Below are 6,928 nucleotides of genomic sequence, written 5' to 3' on the forward strand. Positions count from 1 at the left end.
TGAAAAACCAAATGGAATTCGTTTATATTTTTCTTCAATTATTTATACCAATATATTGTCACTTTTACAGCAAACAGGAACAAGTGGAAATTCGACGATTTTAAGGACAGCCTTTTAAAGTTTTTAAGCAACGCACAGTGTGTCGTCCCCTTATGATAAATCACTTTTTTTTTTGTTAAAAATTAATATTTTTGCTATTAAAATATAATTTAGAAGTGTCAACTCATATGAAAACATATTTATCTTACAAAATAACCCAGGTTATGTATTCAAAATAAACTCCGAAACATGAGTACCTCGGAAATCGAAAATATTTTGAGGAATTTATGGGAATCTTTGAGAGTATATATTTCACGTTTGGTAATTGTTTGAAAAATTTTGTTAATGTTATTTTGTTTATTTGAGTGTTGTTGTAAAACGTATAACAAAAAAAAATTAAATTTATAAAATTATATATGAGTTGTTAAAATTTCTTTGATAAATGGCAAAAAAAAAAAAAATTTAATTTTTAAACTTAATTTAAAAAAATACTTATTAAATCATATCGATAATTTTTTTATATTATTTTGCCATAGGCTTATACTTAATATTGGCAAAGTTTGGTCTGCTTCTGTTTGCGATTACCAGAGATATTCACATTTATGTGCTACGAGTCAAGTACTCAAAATAATTCATTTTTTGAGAAACATCTTCAAGGGGATCACAAAAATGAAAAAATCGATGTTTTTAATAATTTTTAGCCATACACAAGTAACAAAAAGCTGTTTATGTAATTAAAAATATTTTAAATATTGTTTTCAACAAGAAAAAAATTATATTTTTCTGCATACTAGATTTTTAATATAATTACTTGACCCGGCCACGCTCTACTGTGTATTATAGCGTATTTACCAACCTCGCCGATATAAGAATTTACGAGAATGCAAATAAAACGTTATTTCAAAATTTGAAAGCGATTGACAAAAAACTATTCGAGATTTGCTATGAAACGCAAATAAACATACGATTTTTTTGTATAGAGAATATAAACAAAACAAGTTGACTTCAACTTAAGATTTCTCAAGGTAGAAAAAAGATATTGAAAAGATTTAAACGGGCTTTAAAAGAAAACATTTAGTTCTTTTAGAAACTGTCACAAATTTATTTAAAATAAATCACCACGTTCAAGAACATAACCTCAAAAACTGTTAAAAAACGACATTTCAGATTTTCTAACGGGAATATTTCAAAAACGTGATATGATAGAATTTTTCTGAGTTCGGATTCGAGATCAGCACACCAAAAGCCTTACGAAAAGTATATTTTTGTTTATATATAAAAAAAAAATTAATTTTGCTCACAAGTGGCTTCTTCAATAAATGTTAATTTCATAAATTATACTAAAAAAAAAAGTAATAGGTTGTTTAATTTGTTAACTTGTAATTTTTTTTTTCTATTCCTGCCATAAAAACACAAAAAAAGATATTAAAACTCCAAAAACTTAGCTGCAAGTATTTATGATAAACTTTTGTATGGGCTCGACACACTGTGCAACGTTAAAAAAATTCCGAATTACGGTTTTTAATTTTCAGCACAACAGTTAATTAGATCACAGTTCTGACATGGGATATTAATATGTAAGTAGTAATAAAATGATTTGGCCAATTTACGAAAAAAAAAAACTAAAGCGAATAGATTGGGTTGAAACAAAAAATAGAATCACACGGGAGGATAAGATCTTCCAAAGTAATTTATTGTATATTCCAGTGCCATTTTCAATTCCATTTTCACTATCACTTCCATTGTAATTTCCGGTGTTTTTTTTTCAGTGTCATTTTCACTGCCAAATTCACTGTCATTTTTATCATCCCTTTTACTTTCTTTGATGCCATTTTGAATAGTTATCTGAGTACTATTTTAGTTTTCACTGTCACTTTGGTACAAAATAATTAATGGTTTGAAGTTTTAATAAATTTATGTTCTAAAATATGTAAAAATTGCAATGTTAAAATGAAAGCAATGAAAAACAGAAAAACAAAAATCTATTATAGACAGAGGAAGCAAAATACAGTAGTCCCTCGATAATGTGAACTAATTAAAACAAGGCGTTTTCGGATTTTAGAGGGATTCACATTACTGGAACTTTTTCCAACTGAGATTTAACTGATTAAAACATTTTTTATAACCAATAAATATCACAGAAAATATTTATTTTAAGCTCAGTTTAAGCATTTATTGAATTCATAAAAAAATCAATAAAATACAAGTAATAAGGAGTACATTCCATTTCAAAAACTGAAAAAAAAAATCATAAGAATCTTTAAAATCAATTATTCATAAGAAAATGTAAAAAAAAGTTCATAAAAAGATGTAAAATGCTAGCACAAAAATCTCCAGCCTGCAGCTGCATTCAATATATCTTAAGATATGTTTAGACAAATAACAGTTATGCATTTTTCAGACCTATACAAAAATTGCGTGCACGAACGAGAAAAACATGCAAGCTTTTGCAAAGGAAATTCACATTATAGAGTCTAAAAATTTTCGAAATTCACATTATAGAGATGACAATGAAAATTTTTGGCGATTCACATTTTAGAGAAATTCGCATTATCGGTAATTCACATTATCGAGGGACTACTGTACTACCAAGTTTTGGGTAGGGGTTTTTTTTTATAAAAATATCACAAAAACTGCGTATTATCGAAAACAAAAATTTTAAGAGCCTTTAAGTTGAGATCTTAACATATTTTGTCTGGACCATTACTTTTAAAACACCCTGCATACGTGATAAAAGTTAATTTGAAAAAGTTATTATAAATATTTTTGTATCCAAAATAAATAAACTGCACGACTGTGGTCACACGTACTTGCTCGAATGGTAAAAGTTACTCGAATGTTAAAACTTTTTATTGGACAAAATTAGGGAAAATTTTTTAGGAATTTCATAAGTAGTGGAACAAAATAAAATCTGCTTTATAATTGACTTAAGACCGTTTTAAATGATCTATTACACCAAACCAAGTATAGAATAAAAAATATTTTGATTAATTAATTGTTCCTAATTATTTGGCAATGTTTTTGTAAAAGAATTTGAAAAAACAAAGTTGGCGCAGGAAGCAAAATACTGTTGCAAAGTAGGGATTTTTCGAGATTTCACAAGAATTGCATTAAATCGAAAACCATAAGGATTTGGGATGAACAAGTTACCAAATTCTGAGAGCTTTTAAGTAGGCCTATCAGCATATTTCGTTTTATCCATTACTTTTGGGACACCCTGTATAAAAATGTTCTAATATACATACAAAAAAACGAAATTTAAAATTTTTTAACTAACCCGTTTTCAAACATTTGATTTTTCAAAAAAAAAATTTAAATATTTTTTAAAAATCCAAAAATGTATTTTTTGAAAATTTTCTAAAATTTTAATATAACCTTTACCTAAATGCTTTTGTATAAAAATTTTAGTTGAAATCGAGTAAATGGTGTACGAGATATTCAGAAACCAAAAAAAAAAACATTCTATGGCAGTAGGGCTGTAAAAGTAAAGATGAGTACCCGCATGTATACGTTACTTTACCCGCATCAATAATATCGTTACTCGTTACTTTCGTATGCTTCGTATTTTTCGTATATTTCGTATGTTTCGTGTGTTTCGTATGTTTCGCATGTTTCGTTACTTTCGTTACTTTCGCATGCTTCGTACGTTTCGTACATTTCGTATATTTCATGTATTTGATACGTTTCGTATGTTTGGTATTGTAAGTATGTTTCGTGCGTTGGTATAAGGGTGAAAAAAATTAAAAAAAAAATTAAAACAACTTGTATAATGTAAGCTACATTTTAAAGCCATAAACATTAATTTAAGTTGCGGCGTTCTCATGTTATAAGAGTTTGAAGGTAGCTATACTGATTTTTTTTTTCAATTTTTTTAATCAAACGTGGAAACTTTTTTATTTTTTTTCCTAATTTTTCGACAAAACTTTGGTAATTTTTTGTTTATATTCGTTCGGTAATCTTATTACAATTCTTTTGAGATCTTTATTTCAAAAGTACATCGCGTAGATCTCGAAATATTAACACTTCAATACAAACATGTCGAACAATTTTTAATTTTTTTTTCTGTTGAGAGTGATTTTCAAACCTCTCTGCTTTTTTTTTAGTTGAAAATTTTGCACTGAAAATTAACAAATTTTTTCAAAAACCAAAACACTTTTGTACATTCTTAAGCTACATTTTAAGACCATTAACAAAAAGGTCATAAACACATTGGTTGCGGCATGGGTATATTTCGGCCACATAGAGAAAATACTAAAACGTCTCTTTTGATATTTTTGTATAAATTACACGGTGTAACACTCAAAATATACGCGGGCGGAGACCTATCAGGTTTTGTAGAGCTAGTCGCACTGAATACGAAACGGTATTTGAAAATCCCCTAACACCCCCAAAATCTGAAGTTACGGACAAAATACGGTTTTTTGGGCCTTCACCCATTGAAAAAATTCTAGCTTCGACAATTTTTTACCCATTTTCGATTTTTTTATAGTTTCTGATAGAAGATAAATATACCTTTTTAACAATGTTTAAAACATGTAACTCGGTTAAACCACTTAGAATTTATAAGGTGTCAAAGTTCAAAAATTCAATTTTTTTTGTCATTTGCCCAACTTCGGCATCAATTTAAAGTATATGTTTTCAAAACAACATGCTATTTAAAAAATATATTCTAAAACTATATCTATTTCCCAATTGATCGAGGTATTTTTTATGAAAATCACTTCAAAATTGGCTTAGAAAAAAAAATTTTTCGATTTCAACCCAGATACAGAAATTCGAACTTTTAGGTATAGAAAAAAAATGTTGTTTCGGCACGTAGTAGGATAAGTTGGACGCCAGGATTTGATGAAGGGTTTTTGTAGAGGAGCTCAATACAAACATTTTTTTTCTTTGGGAGGGGGGTCTATCTCCCCCCGTTTAGGTGGGAGGGGCATTTTTCTAAAAAAAAATTATCAAAATAAAAAAAAATTATTAACAAAACAACTGCAACACTTACAGTAATAAATGATACCATTTCCAAAAGGCAAAATTGTGCATTTGATTCTAATTTTTAAATCAATATAATATTACCAATAGTTTTTGAAATAATCGATTTCAAAGTTAAAAATAGGGAAAAAAAAAATTTTTAAACTCATTTTATACTATTTTTGTCCAGACTGCGAATTTTAGTAAAAAAAAGTTACTCACACAGAAAACTGCCTCAATTGATTCCTTATCGAACCGTGAAAACTATATGTTTCTATGTCTTCTAGTTTTTGGGAAAATTGAAAAATTATTTTATCAGATTTTTCTTTTTTCAAAATATTTTTTGTTTTTATTTGTTTTTATTTTTCAATTTTCTCAAAAACTAAAAGACATAGAAACATATAGTTTTCACTGTTCGATAAGGAATTAATTGAGGCAGTTTTATGTTTAAGTAATTTATTTACTAAAATTCACAGTCTGGACAAAAATAGTATAAAATGAGTTTTCAAAAAAAATTTTTCCCCTATTTTTAACTTTGAAATCGATTATTTCAAAAACTATTGGTAATATTATATTGATTTAAAAATTTGAATCAAATGCAAAACTTTGCCTTTTGGAAATGGTATCATTTATTACTGTAAGTGTTGCAGTTGTTTTGTTAATAATTTTTTTTTATTTTGATAATTTTTTTTTAGAAAAATGCCCCTCCCACCTAAACGGGGGGAGATAGACCCCCCTCCCAAAGAAAAAAAATGTTTGTATTGAGCTCCTCTACAAAAACCCTTCATCAAATCCTGGCGTCCAACTTATCCTACTACGTGCCGAAACAACATTTTTTTCTATACCTAAAAGTTCGAATTTCTGTATCTGGGTTGAAATCGAAAAATTTTTTTTTCTAAGCCAATTTTGAAGTGATTTTCATAAAAAATACCTCGATCAATTGGGAAATAGATATAGTTTTAGAATATATTTTTTAAATAGCATGTTGTTTTGAAAACATATACTTTAAATTGATGCCGAAGTTGGGCAAATGACAAAAAAAATTGAATTTTTGAACTTTGACACCTTATAAATTCTAAGTGGTTTAACCGAGTTACATGTTTTAAACATTGTTAAAAAGGTATATTTATCTTCTATCAGAAACTATAAAAAAATCGAAAATGGGTAAAAAATTGTCGAAGCTAGAATTTTTTCAATGGGTGAAGGCCCAAAAAACCGTTTTTTGCCCGTAACTCCAGATTTTGGGGGTGTTAGGGGATTTTCAATTACCGTTTCGTATTCAGTGCGACTAGCTCTACAAAACCTGATAGGTCTCCGCCCGCGTATATTTTAAAACCTCATTTTTGTAACACCGTGTTATTATCGATAAAACAACTATACCTTGGCACTACTGTTTTTATCGAGACAAAAGTAAACTCCAGATAATTATCTGGAGTTAGCATTCCGACTACGGTAACGATATCGATACGACATGCTAAATCCGACAAATTGAATGTATCACTTCGTTTCGTATCTCATATATCGGATGATTAAGCTTTGAAATTGGAATGGGGTCGTTACTCGTATGTTTCGTATCGCGTATTTTTCGTTACTTCAGTACCCAGTAACGAAACATGCGAGTAACGATACTGTTTAGAAAGTAACGTTTCGTTACTCGTTACTAAAGCAAATACCCGCATTTTAGTAACGAATACATACAATTTGCTACAGCTCTATATGGCAGGTACCATTATTAACGGTACAAACATATTTTTTTTTTAAAAGGTTGGTTCTTATATGAAATACTACACACAAACATTTTAATCAAAATCGTTAGAGCCGTTTTTGAAAAAAATTTACTTTTCTATTTTCGTTAGTTTTGGTCATACAAAAAATTCATGGACCCACATTTTGGCATTCTATATCATCGTAATGTCATGTAAAA

General features: G+C 28.3%; 1 protein-coding gene across 2 annotated transcripts in view; it reads right to left on the minus strand.

Moving 5' to 3' along the window:
* The window catches only part of LOC129914159 (F-box/LRR-repeat protein 7), a 242,530-nt gene that overhangs the window by 88,612 nt on the left and 146,990 nt on the right, over positions 1-6,928 (minus strand). The window lies entirely within an intron of this gene.

The sequence above is a fragment of the Episyrphus balteatus genome, chromosome 3 (genome assembly GCF_945859705.1).
Source record: "Episyrphus balteatus chromosome 3, idEpiBalt1.1, whole genome shotgun sequence".
NCBI lineage: Eukaryota > Metazoa > Arthropoda > Insecta > Diptera > Syrphidae > Episyrphus > Episyrphus balteatus.